Raw genomic sequence first — 18,896 nt, 5'->3', positions numbered from 1 at the left:
TTAACTTGGGGGTGATTTAGATAATGGGCATTCCTCTTTCACACGTCAAAGTCTTATTTTAAAACCCAGTTCTGTGTCAGATGTGATACCAGAAAGCAAATACCAGTGACATCTCCACTGTTGATTACAACTAATAGTAAACAGAGGAATCTCATTGCCTGAGTCAACTCTTAAATTTTTTAAAAAGTGAGCTACAATCTGTAGTACACTTTATTTTTTTTTCCCCTTTTTCCTCCCAGCATCTTAAACATCCCTTTCCTTTAAAAATCTCCTGAGTGTCAGGCTATACTAGTTATTACCAATTGAATTTTCAATAGCAAACTTACCAAGCCCTAACTTTGACAAATTTTATTTCACATTTGTCAAAGGAAATAAAGCTGACAGCATTACAGGGGCTGTGTACTAAAAGTAGTATCTCAATTCCAACAGTCTGTCCAACCTTTTCTTCCCGGGGGACGCATTAAATCTGGGCCCAATTCGCAGCTTTGTTTGAACACTATATTTTGCCTTTTCTTTGCACCTTTGATATTTATTTCAGTGTTAAATCTATTCTCCCCCTTCATCCATTACCCTGTTTTATTTCTGTTTTTTGAGAACCTATATTTTCGCTAATAAATATTCACTGCACCATTTCAGCCCGTGTTTAATATGCCCAGTGCATGTTTGCCGGGCCAACTTCTCAACAGATTGAGTGGACATTCCGCTGCTGCAGCGCAGCCATAAAATTCAGGAACTTGTAAAGCTCGGCTCCCTCCTCTCCCTCCCTCCTCCCCATCCCTATCCCCATCCCCATCCTCTCTCTGCCTCCTTCCCCCCCATCCTCTCTCTCTCCGCCCCCCCCCCTCACCGGGAGCCCGGGCGGGCGCGGAACCACAGCGCCGCCCCGTGGGCAGCACCGGTACCGACACCGCCAGCCGAACCGGCTCCAGCTCTAGCACCGACTCCGGTACCGGAACCAGCACCGGAACCGGCGTACACCGACGCCAGCTCCAGTTCTGGCACCGACACCGGCTCCGGCACCGGCTCCAGCCCCGGTACCAGCCCTGTCCCCTCACTACCCGGTATCCCCCCCCCCCCCCCACTGCCATTCCACGCAAGAGAGTCCCAACACACTTAAAATTTTTTTTTTATTTCCTCCCCTCCCCCCCGTTTTTGTTGTCTTGTTTGTTTGTTGTATTTTGTTCTGATTTTTTTTTTTTGTTTTTTGCTTGGTTGGGGTTTTTTGGGGGGTTCGGTTTTTTTTGCGGCTTTTTGTTTGGGTTTTGTTTGGGTCTTGTGCATGTGTGCTCTGCTTTGTTTTGTGGTTTTGTTTTCCTGTGGGTTTGTTTCGTTGGTTTTTGACGGGTTGTTTTTTTGTTCTTTTTTTTTTTTTTTTTTTAGGCGGATGAAAAAAAAAAAAAAAAAAAAGAAGGAAAAAAGGAAACCAAACCCAAAGCCCAAAGTTTCGGAGGGGCAGGGAGCGCAGCACCCCCCAGCACACGCTGCCGGCAGCTCTGATCTCCTGCCTGGCACTGAGTAACAAAGAGCAGAGGGGTTCAGGTAGGCAGAGCCCCGGCTCCTGGCCCACCCGGGGCTGCACCATCGCTTTCAGTATTTCCCGTGTAATATTACAATTAATTTCAAGCCGGATTCTTTCCGGTGCGCCCGATCCTTTTCATTAGCTGGGGACAACCGGTGTGATCTCGACTCCTCTCTCACCTCTTAGGCACAGCCTGGGACTTGGTAACATTAACGTTGGTTTAGCAGCCCTCAGGACAAAGCAGCGCAAGGGTTAAACCTCCGCGGGATGCAGGTTGGGATTTCTCCCCCTTTCCGTGTCCCCACAAGGTGTCTTCCCACGGGTCACTGCGGTTGACTTTAGCAAGGAAAGGGCTGACAACCGAAGTCAGAATCCGTGGGTACCCACACCGGGGTCTGTGCGGCAGCTCCCGTGCAGCTTGTGTGGCTCTCACAAAGCCTTTCAGGGCTGGAATCACCCACAGAAGTTTTTCTGCTGCAACCTTTTGGCTGCAAAACATTGACTTGATTGTTCTGTGGGCCGCCTTAAAAAAAAAAAAAATTAAAACGAAAATTAAAATCACCTTTCGGGTGATCCTAGAAAGCTGGGGATTTCCACTTTTTCATCTGCTTTGAATCTTTCCTGGTCTATTCCATGATGTGTCTCTAAGGCAGGGCTGATGATCAGCTCACCTTCCTCCTGCATGTCCGTGCGGCCAAAATCTGCAGCAGGAAGAGATTTCACGAGGGTTTTCCAAAGCAGGAAAAGAGGCAGCGTAAGAGAGAGCTGCAACAGCCTCGGTGCCTGCTGGAAAAATCATACTATCAGGCACTGGGAGAGGTTAGTAGAAAAAAGAGAAAATATAGATATATTTATTTTTTAGCCAAAAGAGTAATGTCGAACACATTCAGTTAATACCCAGAGCTGGAGACATGACAATTAGTACCTCTGATGTTTACAATGCAGATGTTTATGACCTGAATAATAGATGGAAAGAGAGTTAAAAACTGCAGTTGTTTTGGGTGAAATATAATACAGACTGATCCAGAAAGCATACCAACTTTCCTCAAGCCACTACACGAGTACGAGAGGGACTGCTCTTAGTGTGCAGAATTTGAGTCCTACAGCACTACTCTGAAGCGATGCAAAATAGAAAATTGCAGGGTAGAAAAATATTTTTAACCTAATAATGGGGTGTTGCAAGAATTGTAAAAGCAAGCTGTGGGGGGGCGGGTAGAAGGCAGCCTTTGGGGGAAAACGACACAAATTTCCAGCAGCAGCAGGGTTGCGTAATGATTCTGTATTTTTAAAATGTGCCTGCACTCCATTCATACTGTTTAAGTGCTTAAATAAGCACAATAAATGTAAATAATTTACTGCTTCGCAAACAGAAAATTGGGCAGAAAAGTAATTTTGAATAGCAACTTGGCTTACTATGCCCAGTGATTTGGTGCCCTGTAAAATGCATTTGACACTGCTGTTCATTAAGCCAGTGCTATTGAGCCTTCTTCACATTCATTAGTGATTAATTCAGACAGATATTTAACTTAATAAGGTAAGCAAATAAACAAAAAATCACTTTCTGTGCCTTAAGGTTTTTTGGACCTCTAATTGGTTTTGTGCACTAATTATCAAGATTAACACCTTACACTTTTCTCAGTCCTCACACTTAGAAATTCCCAGTGGAAAAAAAAAAAAAAGCAGACAACCTTGGGGGAATCCTTTAAGTGCAAGGGGTTAAGAGTTTGTCTTTTAAAAGCAAGGTAAGCAGCAAAAAATAAAGGAAAGACCAATTCCAGCTCAATTTAGATAATAAGAGGACGAGGAGGCAGAGGTGTGCACAGGTACACCCGCAGTGGACATGCTGCTGCTTTAGAATAATTTTTGCTAGATGAATAATAACATCTTAATAATTTTAGGTAGATTAATATGGGATTGAAATTATTTTGAGGGCACAATTTGTGTTGTAGCATCTCTGAACAAATAACTGGAAGCTCTCTGCTTCTCACACTGGTCACAAAACGCTGCTCTCAGCCTGGCCTGAGCAGGTCCTTGTCACAGCCTTGCCTTCTCTCTGCACAACGAGTTAACCACCAGCATTCAAAAGTTTCTTTTAACTCCACTCCCCACAGCACCAGAAGACTTTCTGTCAGTGCCAGGGCGTTGTGCTTGCCTTTGGTGGCAGTGACATTGTTGGAGGGGTTGGCTGAAATTCCTCTCCAGCCCAGCCTGGCCCTGTCCTTTACCTTGGGCTCAACCCTTCCCTCCCTAGCCTGCCCCATGAGTTGGGAGAAGGGTGCTGGGCTGGGAGCAGCACCCGTGGCCTCATCCCACATCCACAGGGAGCTGGAGCATCCTCTCCAAGTGCCACATGCCAGAAGTTTGTCACTTTGGTGGCTTGCCCCCCCACTGGTGCTGGTTCAGGCTCTCTCCTGGGAAGTGTCTCCTTGGCAGACTGAAGCCCACCTGGGTTTGCTCCAGGCAGGTGCACACCACACCTGGGAAAGGCTTTGATTTCAAGTTTGCCTCAATCCCAGGCTCATTAAAACTCATTTTCAGCAAGCCAAGGCTGGAAGTTGCTGCTAAGGACAGTTTGTCACAACCCACACAGTATTTGCTGTGTGGGACCCTGGGATCACCTCCAGAGTGCTGATTGTCACTGTTCTGCCTTGGGAAGTCTTGCACTTCTACCTTCCTTCTGACTTGAACCTGATGTCACTTTCCAGTAGTTTTTGTAGCATTTGGGGATTTTTAAACTCCTTTTCCTTTAATTCTTTTCTTTCTTTAATGGGTGACTGGATAAATTCAGCGGTGGATTTTTGTGACACTAAAGCAGCAGATAAGTCTATGATGCACTCTAGCTATGTGGTTTAAAAATCCCTTACCATATGTTTTCTCACTGGAATGCCTCGTCTTGCAAAATTACAGGAACCGAAGCTTAAAAACACAATTAGGTAGTTTAAAATGAAATATTAAAGAAATACTGCATATTTTCTGATATGCCTGCGATCTTTTTCCTTCCTTTTTTGTCTTTTTTTTTTCTTTTTTCTTTTTTTTCTTCTTTCTTTTGTATTGTTCTTTGAGTTGTTCAAGGAGTCCGACTGTATTTGATTGTTGTACTAATCATGCTCCACATTTTTCTGATTAGGTTATATAGGCTGTGGTTAAATTATAAATGAAAGAATGAACTACCAGAGTACTTGTCATAACAGTATCTTTTATGTTGTTACAGGAGATGGGGGGGAGGAGGAGGAATCAGAAAAGGCTTTATATGATGAAGACTCTCCTTGCCTATTTTGTGCTCCTTATAGGATCTGTATAGACAAGTAATGCAATTTGTTGAAATGTTTTTCTCAGGTATTCTGAGAACTATAGCACAATATCTGTCCACTGAGAAAAATGTGAGAAAACTGAATACATAATACATAAAGATGCATATTGGAGGATAAACTCTGTTGTGCACACAAACACACCCTCTCCAACTCCAGTTTATTCCATTACCATGCCATAAAGCCACTTGATTTTTATCCCTTATGCCATACATGATAATAATATATCAAAATTTGAAATGATGCCTTACATTGTTATCTCCTGGGCTACAGTATGCACAACATAAACACAGCTAAATGTGTGCCTGATGATAATGTACACTTTTCTTTCCAGGGTGTTATTTTAACTCATTGACTGTAAAACTTGTTGTAGGGAGGGCTAGAATTGTAATAATTAAACCACTTGACTGCAGGTTCACTTTTTATCTATGCTGAAGGCACTGGTGGTTTATAGATATATTTGATATTCCTTAAACTAAATACAGAGTTTAAGCTTTATGGCATTTTAAGCTCTTCAGACAATATAAATAATAAACAATAGTATTAGAAGATGATCCTTGAGGTCCCTTCCAACCTGCATTCTATAATTCTGTGATTCTAGACTGGGGGTTTGGTTCTAAATATTACCCTCCTCTTTAATGCTATATTGTTGTTTTTTGGTTTTTTTTTGCCCCAACGTCGATCCAGATAAAGCTGGGAGGTGGAGAGGGAAGGCAGGAGGGCAGTCTGCAGGCGTGCAGCAGTTGGACACCTTGCACGAGGCTGTGCTGTGTTTTCAGCTGTTTTCCAAGGATTTTACAGCAGAGCTCCTCCTCGGCTGCTCGCATCCGCAGCCGGCGCTGAGCCCCTGGCAGGCTGCTGGCTGGACTTCTGTGCAGCAGACAAATGGATCCTTACACATCTTGAAGGGATTTTTTTTTATGTTGTTTTATTTGATGAAAAGTCTGATGTGAGGCAGTTGCCTGAGCTGCTGGGTACCCAGCGTGGGACGTGCTCGGCGTGGTGGCAGCCAGCACGTGTTCCCTCTGCCAGCCCTGCCTGGGAGCTCTGCTTTTTGCACCCCTGCAACCAGCCTTAAGGGGTCTGGGGTTGGTTTTTTTCCTTGGGTTTTTTTGGTGTTTTTTTTTTTTTTTTTTTTTTTTGGGGGGGGGGGGGGGGGGGGGGGGGAAGGGGGAGGCTTTATTGGATGAACTGTCAGTGCTTTCCAGGATAACAAATCTTGTTTTATAGCACTTGGTGGAGTTTGGTTAGGGGCTACCTCTGAGCAACATGAACTTGGCCTTGCTGTGTGTCTTACACTAATACCTTCCCTCCTGTAAGGAATCAGGGTACTTGAGAAACAGCCTGCAGCCATACAGCTGATTATTTCACCAAATTTGCATCTTTTCAACAGTAATGGGGATGGCTTTCACAAATGCTCCCAGGCTCTAAATAGATGTTAAGTGGCTGTTTCTAGTTGCTTCCTTCCCTCTCCCCCTTGGGCGCTTTCCATGCACCCAGCCCCTGGGCCTGGGACCCAAGGGCAGCCTCCTGGTGGCACCTGGCAACCTCTTGCCTGTGCAGGGGAGATGCTCCATCTCCCTGCCTGTGTCCTCTGGGGGACAGCAGTGGCCAGGCTGTCCCTTGAAGGAGCTGTGCGTGCTTTCTGGGTGCTCTAAGTGGGGTGCAGGAGAGGCAACCAGGTAGGGCTTGGAAAGAGGTGGCATGCCAGGAGAGCAAGGTTCTCACCCTCCTGAGGATGGTGGGTGAGGGAGTTGGAGGGATGTATTCCCCAGGGATCCCTACAGCATGGGTGGGGACTGGGGAGACTGGATTACTCCAGAACTGTGGCTTCCAAGGCAGCAATTTGTTGCTTCTTCCTTGTCATCTTCTTCATCATCTTATTGTTGTAGTTGTTGTTATTAAGAGCCAAAAGGACTTAAACCACAGAAAAAACAAGTAGGAAAACATGATTCAGCTGCAGATTGCTGCTGTTTATTTCCAGTTCTGCTACTTCACTGGAAATCTGAACCTTACTTTGCCTTTCTTTAGGATGGGTGCCTGCCCCTGACTGCTTCCAGATCATGCGAGGTTCAGCTGATGGATGCAGAGAGCTTTGGGTTTCCATGGGTTGTGCTTCAGGCTGCTGTGACCAGGTTCTTACTGCTCCTGCTACGTGTTGGCCAGGGCTGCCTTGGTTTTGCTGTTGTTTTTTATGGATAAAGAGTGCAGGACCAGGGTGAAATCATTGTAAGAAATCTCGTGTTCTGCTTTGTTCCTGCACTAAGCAGTGTCAATGCACTCTGGGCTTACGGCACCTCTTCCCTTTCCCCACCTTTTGTGAGTTCAAAGCAGTGCCAGCCTTGATAAAATTTAAAACCTTCCTCCCGAACTACACTAAAATATCAATTCTGGTCTCTCATAAAATCCACAGAAGGAAAGCTAAGGATTAGAGTAAAGCCTTCCCCTTAATTTATCTGTCGTGCATAAGGATTTCAGCACGTTGTGCTTCTCTGCAAGGATCACCCACAATTTGGAGTTTTTCCCTCTGTCTGGGCACCTCGGGGTGAGTTAAAAGGCAGAGGGAAGTGGCAGAACTGTTGTATTGAGTTGAGCACTCATTATAAAATGGAGTATGGGTACAGTAAACCATAAAGGCTGTTTTAGAGCCATTAAGGCTCAGCTTGTCACCGCTGAGACGGACACACTCTTACACCGTATATTCCTGACATGTCAGGAGGTGCTCAGGGATGCTTTCATACATGTTTTATTGAAATGACAGGCTATGGCTTCTTTCCTGCTGTACATATGCACGGCTGTATGCTGGAAATCCAGATGAAGCTCCTCATGGAAAAAGAAAAAAAAGTTAAAAAAAATCCTTACACGTATGTAACAAATGCCATCCTAAGTGATAAAGTTGTCACCTGCGTTTTGTTTTGTAAGAGAATAATGGGATCACGTTTGTCCCTGGAAGAAAAGGTGGCTGAAATCAATGAGATTTCCACAGAAGTGAATTCTGCAGTTGATAAAATGGGAGTTCAAAAACCAAGGCAATTTTGGATAAGTATGAAAAAAACAGTATCAAACCCTCAGATTTCCCTTCTGGAAATGCCTTCCCATCTGTATGCAGATCAACGGCTTCTCCCAGGCTGAGCCTTTGACTTGTTAGGGCTTTTTGCCTTTCAGATCCAAGAAAAACTTTACATGCAATTATGGTGCCTTGAAAATAAAATTTTTAAGTGGAAATACCAAGAGAGTCATAGCTGCAGAGAGTCGGATCTCACAAACCTTGCAGGTCTAAAATTCCCATTTGTTAAGTGTTTGGAACGCAGCGGGAATGCAGGATTTGGTCCTTCATGTCCCTTTTTCCAAGTAGTTGCTCCACAGAAATGAATCTGAACTTTCAGCATGTGCTAAACTGGTAAATCCTACAATTTGGTTGCAGATCTGATACTAAACATGGGATTTGTATCTCCAGCAGAAGATACACAGCTGGAAGGATGCTCCACAAGCTGTCACCCACTGCTCTCTGTCACTGGGTGCTGGGTACCAACCCCTCACAGGGCTGCAGGAGCAATGGCAGAAATGAGGAGGAGCTGGCTGGGGTGAGTTATTCTGTAGTGCTGAGGGAAATGTGGGTTTGGTGGATTTTGCACAGCTTGGAGACAGCCACAAGGCAAAGGCAGAGTGGGGCTGGGGGCAGTGGAGCAGCAGTGATGCCCACGGGGTCTTCCAGTGCCCACGTCAGGCAAGAGAAACCCAGAGAATAATTTAAATGTCAAAAAAATCATAAGTTTAAAATGTATTGTAAAGCAATGTTTCTGTCACAGAACTGGAGCTTTCTGGAATGTACTCATTTTATAAAACAAAACCAACTCATGAACCATCACTTCTGAGAGCTCACAGGTTCACGGACTTGGCCAACATGGAGGGTGGATGGGCAGAGCTTCTTGGGTGGCTCTCAGCTCTGTGCATGAAACCATGAGTATCAGTAATTGCAAGAGTGTACAATTTGGGTCAGAAATCCATTGCAGGCTGACAAGCAAGCTGGCATGACGAGTTGGCCTGTTAGCCAAAGGTATTTAAGTCTCAGAGCAGGGTGAGCACGGCTGAGCCTAATTCACAAATAGCTCCTGGAATTAAAAAATACATTTCAGTGCAACTCCCCAGGCCTCTGAAGGCAGAGGGGTCTCGAGTGTAAAAGTTAAAATCGCACATTTTGCAGGCTGGCAAGGTGCAAAACTCTGTGGTTGCCCCACAGACAACCCCAAAACCACGTTCAGTCCCAGACAGGCACAGCAGGAGCAGAGGCTGAGGCACAGCTGGAGGCTTCTCCCCTGTAGCATCACTCCTGTGTTTGCTGTGTAAATAACTGCTCCTTCAATGTTACCCTAAAATTGGCTTCCAGCATCACTGAGAACACTAAAAACAACAACAGACATGGAGAGAGGCTGGTGAAAAAGAAAAAAAGAAGCCACAAAGGGCTGGGGCACTGGGGCATATGGCAAGGGGTAAATCCTCTGCCAGCCTCAGGAAATATGGATGAGTACTGAGGAGCTCTGGAAGAGGTTCAAAGAGCAATTGGGAGTGTGCCTGGGAGCCAGAGGGGCTGGTGAAGCAGGAGATGGGGCTGGTGAAGCAGGAGATGGGGCTGGTGAAGCAGGAGATAAGCCAGGCAATGGCCCACGGCATGGGAGGGCTGGGGTAGGGTGCAGATGGAGGGAAAGGAGGGAAGGAGAGGGTGAGTTGGGATGGGATGGGGGGATGTGGGGTGGCATGTGGGACCCACACAACCCCCATGGGCAGGGCAGGGTAGGGTAGGGTAGGAGAGGGTGGGGCAGGGAAGGGAAGGGGGAACTGGGGGCCATGGGGTATTGGTCACTCTGCAAAGTGCAAGGCAGGAGGTGTCATGGCTATTTCTGGGGATGTAGCCATGGTGTCTGGGTAAAGAGGCTTCCTAAGAACCCAGGTGATTTCTCACTTCTCTAAATTACAGTTAATGAGCATTTCAGGGGTGGAGCAATGGGAGCACAGGTGAATTGCATCTCAGCTGATTGGAGGCAGATGGGGAACACCTGCACGGGCCCATCAGGAGCAGATGGACCCTCCTCCCCAGGCAGCTAAATTCCCTGCCAAGAGCTCCCTTTGTTTCTTTGGGTCAGAGCCCATGCAGGGGCTGCTGAGAGCTGCCGTGTGGGACCTTCCAGGAGTGACCGTGTTGGGGTGACCAGGAGGAAAGGACTTCTGCTGGGGACACCTGCCTAAGCCATGGAGCTTTGCCTGGCCCTGGGGACGTGGCAGAGCAGACACCTTGACCACACAACCCTTTGGAGCAGGGGGAAGAGAAGTTTGTTGTCCAAGGCCTCACTTCTGCACCAGAGCTGACCCGCTGAGACTTCTGCCATCACCATGGGAGGGAAAGTGCCACCTGGAACTGCTGGGATCAGCAGATTGGAAATACTGGTAAGGATTTTACTTATTTTTCTTGTGCTTTCATGGATTTTCTTGAATATCAGGCTGGGTTTATGTACTGAATATCACCCAGCATCAACTGCATTTGCAATGTGTGCTTCGGCTCTGGGCTTCCTTGTGGAAAGACCTAGCTACGAGGCTTTGCAAACATCTAAATTTACCTTAACTCACTTGAAACAGAGAAATGGATGGAAAAGATGCTTGAACCTTTGCTTTCAAAGACCTCTGATGTTTGGCATGTGTTGTATGTCCTCTGGTTTGTGGTGGAGAAGCACTGATGGTTCATGGGGGTGTGAAGCTTGTGCACAGGCAGAGACTGGGCAGGTTGGGGCACATCCAGACATTGCAGGGCACTCAAGGTGTGTTATAGTACTTAAGGGAATGGTTAAACATTTTGGTATGAGAGTGTTACCTCCCTCAGAGAGGGACATCAGAGTCCATGAGATGCTTCCACAGGAAAATCTGCAGAGGGCACCTGAGGATGTGCCCCAGCATGGAGCTGCTCCTCCTTTGCCCTCCTGAAAGCATGAAAATGCCAAGGGTAATTCTTTTTCTTGACCATGGAAGAAGGACGTGGATGGAAAAGTTTGATAGGCAAAGGAATCTTCCATCTCCCTGTGCTCCTGCAGTAGGGCAGGTGATTTTTGGGAAGTGAAGTGGGAGCATCTGCTGGGGAGGGGGTGGGCTGAGGAAGAGAAGAGTATGCAGGGCAAGGGCACCCCCTGCCCACCCCAGGCAGGGCAGGAGCAGGCAGGGACCACCCAGCACTGCCTAATTACCCTGTACCCCTCTTGTATTTACTTTAGAAATTGCTTCATGTTAATTAAATATGTTACCTTTTAAAGATCTGCCTCGGCCACATTGAAATGCTTCAGTGTTTGTGATGAGCTCTAAATGAACGGGGGGAAGAATGTTTGTGTTGAAGGCTTTTATTTGTTTTTTGGCAAAATTCCTTGAATAAATTAATAGATTCTATCATTAGGCACGAGTAGCTATGTATTAGGATACCCACAGATAAGTTAAGTAAATAGTGAGTAAGCGTCCAAGGCTCTGTATCTGCACACATGCAGATGTTCTGTGTGAACCCAAAACACAATTACTTATCAGATGTCTCCATCAGGGCTTCACTCTGCAAAAGAGCCTGGTGGTAACACAGAGGGAAATGACTGCAGCCTCACAAGGCAACTCCAAACTGCTTTCTATATTTTGACTTGGACTTTTGACTTTTTCTTTCTCTGGTAACCCCATTATTTTTGTCCCCGCTCAGAGCTCTGACCTGTGCTACATGGAAAGTTTAGAGATGAAGTCATTTCTGGTTTGAGTTACTGGAGAGACTTTAATTCATCCAGCTGTGCCTGCTCAACAACAATTCCAGCATTCAGCATTGACAACACACCATCAGCAGGAGAAATCAAACAGAAAGGGCAGAGAGTGTTGAAAGGAACACTTAAAAACTGCTCTCATATGTAGAATTTAACATCATCAAAACACTAAATGTAAATACGAGCAGAAAGCAAACACTAAATTCATCAGGCAGGGCATTTCACCAAAAAGGAAAAAGAAATTATTTTGACAGAACATTAATGAAAAATCCTGAAGGAAATATTATTGAGCATAAAGGTGCATCTCGAGGAAAAAAAAATAAATTTCTGGATGCTTTGGTCAAAAGGACCTTGCATTATAAAATACATTACACGTTTTCCTTGCTGAATGCCTGTTTAAACTCATGTTTTACTATTAGGAGGGGGTGGTGATGGAAATCCTGCAGTTCCCAGTGGCAAGTACAAGGCAATAGTGCAGGAGCAGCTACATCTCAGTTACAGTGCACTCAGAAATCAAACCCAAAGTGTTGGAGGATTTCTGAGAGCAGTTATGCCCTTCAAAATAGTTCTTGAAACTGGGGTATAATTAATAAATGTTCAGTTACACATCATTGAATTGCCATTCCAAAAGAAGTAAGGGAGTGAAAGATCTGAGCCAAACAGAGACAAAATATAGATCTGCCAGCTGGTATTCAAGGGTGTAAAAATAATTTCTTCTGGAAGTTTTTTTCTCTTTCAATCAATAACATGGAAGAGGCTGAATTTTTCTCCTCTTTCCCTCATTGTCTTTGATGAAGTTACAGCTGTCTCTTGGCCAAGGTGATCTGCTGCTCCAGTCTGACCATTGCTGGGGGGTCAGGGAGATGCTGGGAGCACCAGGCACCTGTAAATGTTTCCACCTTCAGCTGGGATGGGGACCAGGCCACTGCAGGAACAACTGCAGGGAGGAAGGGGAAAAAAAACCAAAATAACAAACCTCAAATATGGGTGCTGTAGCCATAGCTGTGTTGCTGCTGATGGGTGAAGGTCTAATGCATGGGTGTCCCCATGGTTGGGGAGAGGCAGAATTGGTTGCTAATACCCTGAATATTCTGACAGGGAGAGGCAGAACTGATTGCTAATTTCCCAAATAGATAGAGGCTGAAGTGATTTCTAATTCCCTGAGTATTCAGATATATCCAAAGCTTTGGCTCCTAAGGGCTAAGAGGAAGGAGGTGGGCACCCCTGACTCCCCTCACCTGGTTTGTTGGGGTTTGATGCATTTTCTGGACATCTTGGCCTGGTGAGAGTGGTGGAATTTCATTTTTTTCATTTCAATTTTTTATTTTGATAACCTAAGGAATAGATTTACTTGCTTCTCCTGCCTGACAATGGCATCTGGTGTTAAAATGTGAGAGTGGAGCAGCACAGGTACCCCAGCCCCTTCAAACCCCCCCACCTGGGGCTGGGACTGCTGCTTCACACCAGCATTTCCAAATTGGTGGCAAAAAGAAGGTGGAGAAGGAAATTCCTGTGGCTTGTTTGGCTGTGGCAGCTTGCTGGGAAGGACCAAAAGAACCAACCTGACCCAATGCTTCTGAGCTGCTGCTGTCCCCACTTTTTCTTTTTTTTTCTTTTTTTTTTTTTTTCCCTGCTAATCTTGGCACAGCTTTCTCAGAACGGGGATGCCCTCTAATGTGTTAAACAGGCACATGCTTTTAAATCTCTGTTTTCACTTTAGGTTTGGCATAAATAAATTTCATTTGTTTAACTGCCTTTTAAGTACAGAAAGAAAATTCTGGTAGTTGGGCAGGCAAGAAAAAGAGCAACTGAGCATGCAAATCGCTTCTCTTCCCTTTAAACAATACATACTCTGCTGCCTGCATTTCCCCAAAGATGCTGCTGCAGCTACACATGGTTGAAGTCTGTTTTACCCTTCTGTAGGGGAACGTGACAAATGATTTAGGGGGAAGCAAACTCTAATCAGCACAACTTCATCCCGCCCGGCACAGAATTATTGTCTGCTTAATTCTGTCTCCTCGCCACAAAACTCTGAAGTGTTTCTTCCAGTTGAAGTTTTGTAGCTGAATAATAAATAAAAGAGGGTGCAGTACAAGTACTGCATAATGTGATTGTACCCTCTTTGTTCTTGTCAATCAGCTCTAACAGGAGTGAAGTTGTCGTGGGTGTCATCGGGATCAGACCCAGAGTGGATGGCTCAGAGTTTGGGCAGAAAGTTCCTTTATTGAAGAGGTGTGTGTGGAGGGTTCAGGTGCTTTATAAAACTTTGACTTCCCTCTTACTACAAGGCAGGAAAGCACAATAATGCATGCATGAATTGCCAATAAATCAAAGGCCTGCTTTTTTTTAAATTCCAATTTTGACATGTACATACAGAGCATTTTTAAGAGATAGCTCCGAGGTAGCGTTTCAGTCCTTGATCAGATCATGAATTTAATTAATTCAGTGTAGACATGTCATAGATTTAAACCCTTTAGAATTACATTTTTAATACAGATCTAACATTTAATGTCCTTTTTCTTTTTTTTTTTTTGCGAAGTAAAAAAAAAAAATCCTTTAATACTCTGGTAGCAATTTTTCCCTCTTATTATGAGACTCTGGCTCCTTCCTAATTATGTGGCTGCAAATTATTTACTGTAGTTTTAAATTAAGGAAGGAGACAAGTAATCCAGTGTAAAAAACACTGTTCCAACTTCAAGAAGAAATGAGTGTATGTGTTTAATTTCTCTTTAGGCATACAGCTGTACAGTCACTGTATAATGGAAGGTTTGAGACAAAATGGTCCCCCACCACCTTACCTCCGTGTAATGCAATTTAGCTTCATTAAATTACTGGAGGGCCAGTTACTTAAGCAGAATATTGATTTTCAGTCTGGGCCATGTTTAACATAATTCTGCGTAGGCAACAGCTAATTCTGCATTTGAATCTCACACCCTAATGGAATTACATGAGGTGGCTGACCATGGGCTGGGCTGGGCTGGGGGCTGCTGCTCCCCCTGCCCACCCCCTGCCTTTAACCCCTTCCTGCTCCACGTGCTTCAAATGCCCACCCTGACAAATTCCTTGGCTCTCTGGTGGAGCTGCTGGCTTTCAGCTGGGGATGTGTAGCCCTGAGATAGGTTTTGGTATTCTGTGGGGCTCTTCTGTTTGGCAACCTAGCTCTTGGTCTATATCTCGACAGAGACAATGCAGGAGAAAGGTTTTCCTGTGGTTCCTAACCCCAAATGCTGCTTTCTAAACCTGACAATTAAAGCAAGCATTTTCCTTTTAATTAAAACCTAGTAAAACGGACCAAATATTTGCCTGGGAAGTGTGTTCTTTACATTGCTGTCCTGAAAGCTAGTCATTATTTTTATTTATTATTCTGTTTAATGATCAGATACAGTTTACAAGCCATTGAATAATAATAATAATTTAAAATGGTTCACTGTGAGTTATAGTTTGTCAGTGTCTTAGAATTTAAATGGTGTGTGGGGAGAAATCCTGGTTATCACCCACATTAAGGGTGGGCACAGTGCAGGGGGTGGGATGAGACCTCAGTGGGTTTGAGGCTTTGAGTGGCATGGTGTGAAACAGGCTCCCACGTGATTCAGCTTCAAAAATCCTCTGCCTGTTGGATCCCCTGAAATTAATCACAATAACAGAAGACTGAAAATGCCAGTTTTGGGCTTCAGGTGATGATGCTTTTATTTTTTTTAAATGTAGCAGCTAAAGTGTCCTCTTGGTTCTCAGCCCCTGGAGACACACATTTCATCCCTCCACAGATACCCAGCACTGTCCCTGCTTTTTTGGGAATATTTGTGCGGAGTTGGGTTCATAAGACCATTTTTTGTCAGAAATTCTGCTTCATGGCAGAGAATTGCTTGAGGGCAGCCTAAAATGTTAGCTAAGAAGAGCCTCTGCTTTAAACGAACTTGTCGTGGCCACTCTTTGGTATGCAGCTTGTGCTCTGCTCAGCTCCCCAAGAATACATTGATTAAAAAATTTCTTGCCATGGCAAAGAGTTGAGTTTGTGCTTCACTTAGTGCTGTGCCCCATCCTGTTGACCTCCTGAGCAGCTGCTGGTGTTTCATTGATGGAGGTCCTGGCCCATACCCACCTCCCTCTGCCAGAACCTCCCCAAGATGTGCAGAGAGGAGCTTGGGTTCAGGGGCTGGGGTCTGCTCCATCCTGCCCATGTTTAGGTGTAGATGTTTGAGCAGGTTTAGGGCAGCTGAAGGTAGGAGAAGGAAATCTTGGTTGTGCCTTTTGAACCCTTGTTTGGGATGCAAGAGCTGAAGAGTTTGGCCAAGTTACTCAGCACCAGTTCCTGGTGTGTGCTGTCTATTGCTGAACTGAGGAGGAGAAATTTCAGCAGCTTCCTTAAAACGGGTGAAGTGGTCAGGTTTCACATCCCACTGGATAGCAGCTTAGATCTAGCCTGAGTAGCTCTGAAAACAGAATCAGCATCACTGGGGCTGTGGTAGAAATGCCCCAGCAAAGCATCCAGGTGGTACCAGGGCATGGGGGGGGGGGACCTGGCAGAGGGGGCTGGGGGCTCAGGCAGCTCCCAGAGATGGGGACAAGTGAGAGACCCTGCTCTGCTCCCCCCCTGGGGACTCTGGGCGGCCCTGTCCTGGGGCTGGAGGTGGTTTCCTGGTTTCAGTGGAGCCCTGAGGTCCCCCAGAGCCTTCTGCTGTCACCAGAGTGCAGACTGCAGGTGGCTGGGCTGATGCTGCTCACGTTGATTCCCTGGGACTCTGCCTCTCATCTGCTCTTTCCATTTTTTCCCTGGGAAGTGCAGTGCCGGGGGCAGGTGGTGGTGGAACCCCCTCTGTGCAGCAGTTGGGGGCAAAATATGCAATATTCAAACCCATTTGTCATGGGGAGTCAATACCTGGCATCGGGTGCATTGCTTAGCATCCTGTCAGGGCTCTGGCATCTCACCTGATGGATAACTCTGCTCTCCAAGTGACATTGAACAGAATTTTCTCCCTACCACATCTGCAGACGTGGCCCCTGCCCCTTTTGTTGCTGGCTGCAGTCCCTGGATCTTCACCTTTCATAGGTGGGAAAGGAGGGAGCAGCCTCCTCCCCTGCTGGCATCTTCCTCAGCCCAAAATTCTGCTGGTGCAGCCCATGGAGCCCTTGGTTTGGATCAGCTCTGATGGAAGGGAGAGGGCAGGAGATCCCCTGGGGAGGTCAGTGCTGAATGGAAGCTGTGAACTTCAGTTCCTTCTCTGCTCAGGTTTAACTCGTTTCCCACCACTTCCATCACACTGCTCTGGGGTGAGGAGCTCCTTTGCAGGAGGGGTGTTAGCCCCTCTGTACAAGGTAGCAGAATCTGGCCATATATAATTAATATAAATATGTGCATAATTTAAAGCTGCCCCAGGAAAGCCTTAAATTACATGATAACCATGCAGACACTGGCCTAGGAAGGAAAACATGGGGAGTCTCTATTAGTGAAATTAATTATATGTAAGATTGTCTTCAATAACCATGTGGGAATGATTAAGTAATCAGTCAAATAAAAGATTTAATAACAAATTCCCTATCAATTATACAAGAACACCCAGTAAAAATTAAGTAAAAATTATTTTCAAGGCATTAATATTAACATTAACAGTTCTGAAAATATTATAACATAATTAAGTATAATTTCTTGTAGCAAAACATACTCATAATAGCAAAATAAACAAGCCCTGAAATAGGATTTCCTGGGGAAACTCGGCAGCTTGAGCTGGGTGAGGGTGTGTGGAAGGTTTTGGGTGAGGCCAGATTCCTCCTAACCCAAATCCTGCACTCAGTGTTTCTGACCTGGCCTTTTCTGGAGAATTTTCTGGGGTTTTATGCACCTTGTTTCTCCCTTTCAACTTTTACTCCTTTCCTTGTTGGACTGATGAAGTTCACTTTCTCATCATTATCACCCACTGTGCCCCTGGGGGTGGGACCCTCTCAGTTATTGCAGCTTTCCAAGAGTTGGGAATCTATTTCAGGCTTTACATCCAAGATATTTCTGTAGTTGATGGGGGGAAGGGGATATTTTAGCTGCCTCTTTACAGAGGAAATTAACTGTCCTGTGGGGGTCTCTACTTCTCTTTATGTTTTATCAGACTAATTTTGGCTAGAAATCGAATTTTTTTTTACGTGACTGAAGGTCAAGGTGAAAATACACATCCACCAGAGTGGGCCAGAGCTTGCTGGAGTCAATGAGAATATTTCTATTAATTTTAGTGGGTTTTAAACACGGCCAGGCTGCAATTTCCTAAAGGTAAAATGCAGCCCAGGAATAGGTGTTGTGGGCTGTTAACAACCCCCCTGCTCCAGCACTGCCTGGCACTGGCTGCTGCCTGGGGATGGATGGAGGAACCAGGAGACACAGGGAGACTTTCCTGGTCTGGTTTCCCAGCAATCTGCATCCTGGGGACTTCCTGAGCCAGAGGTTGTGTTTAACAGCCTGTGAAGGATTTGCAGAAAGTGTCCAAAAGCAATGAAAACAACCTAGAGCAGCCAGAGCTTTGTGTTTGGCCTAAATGGCTTTTTTCTTTTTCCCCCCACAGAAACATTAAAATAGTGGGATTTGATCTGACATTCCTGGGCAACTAAGAGCAACTTTTTGCAGGATCCTTTGCAATAAGACCCCATCAGGGTAGCTAGTAGATGGTGCAAGGGTTAGATTTTATTCCTAAGTAAGCACAGAAGTAAAGTTTTTAGAAACAATTTGGCCTGAAAGACTTAACTCTTAAATGAGGAAATAAATTTTTTTGAATGTACTTACTAGAGACAAAGATAATAAAATATCCTCCTTAGTACTCTTGAACAGTTTTGAACCAATTCTGTCATTGTGCTGTCTGTGTTTCTCACAAACCCACATTTTTCTTTGGATGTGGGATGTGTTTCTGTGTGAAATAAGGAAAAGTAAAGCACTAATGTATTTTTCTGTAATTTTCCTGTTTGTTCCCACATCAGAGTTCTGGTTCCTGGTTTTATTTTTCCAAAAGCAAACAGAAATTTCTTTCAACCCTCTCACAGCAAATGGTAAATGGAAAGGAATTGTTGTCTACATGGACTTGCAAAGTTTTACTCCTATGCAGTGTTACACAGGCAGCAGCTCAGGTGGTAATTGTGCTTCTGAGTAACAGTTAATTAGTAAAAATTCTGGAGCTGTATATGTGTTCTAGTAAGCTGCTTGGAGGTCTTGAATCTAGAGAGGGTTATAATATTTTCAGCAAGGGTATATAGTAAAAATAATGGGAGGGTCTCTTTCTTGTTATCAAAATCTGAGAAATAACCTGCCAAACCAATCAGTCTCTC

The 18,896-nt window shown here is 45.1% G+C and overlaps 1 long non-coding RNA gene across 1 annotated transcript in view; it reads left to right on the top strand.

Moving 5' to 3' along the window:
* Positions 1–6,036: 6,036 nt before the first annotated feature.
* LOC139798693 (uncharacterized) overlaps positions 6,037–18,896 on the top strand; it is a 55,291-nt gene continuing 42,431 nt past the window's right edge. Inside the window, exons 1-2 of the long non-coding RNA XR_011726918.1 lie at positions 6,037–8,411; positions 10,143–10,269. This is a non-coding gene — a long non-coding RNA (uncharacterized lncRNA). The remainder of the gene's footprint in view (positions 8,412–10,142; positions 10,270–18,896) is intronic.

Source organism: Heliangelus exortis, chromosome 7, assembly GCF_036169615.1.
Source record: "Heliangelus exortis chromosome 7, bHelExo1.hap1, whole genome shotgun sequence".
Taxonomy (NCBI): Eukaryota; Metazoa; Chordata; class Aves; order Apodiformes; family Trochilidae; genus Heliangelus; species Heliangelus exortis.
This window is presented reverse-complemented; position numbering and strand designations above follow the sequence as displayed.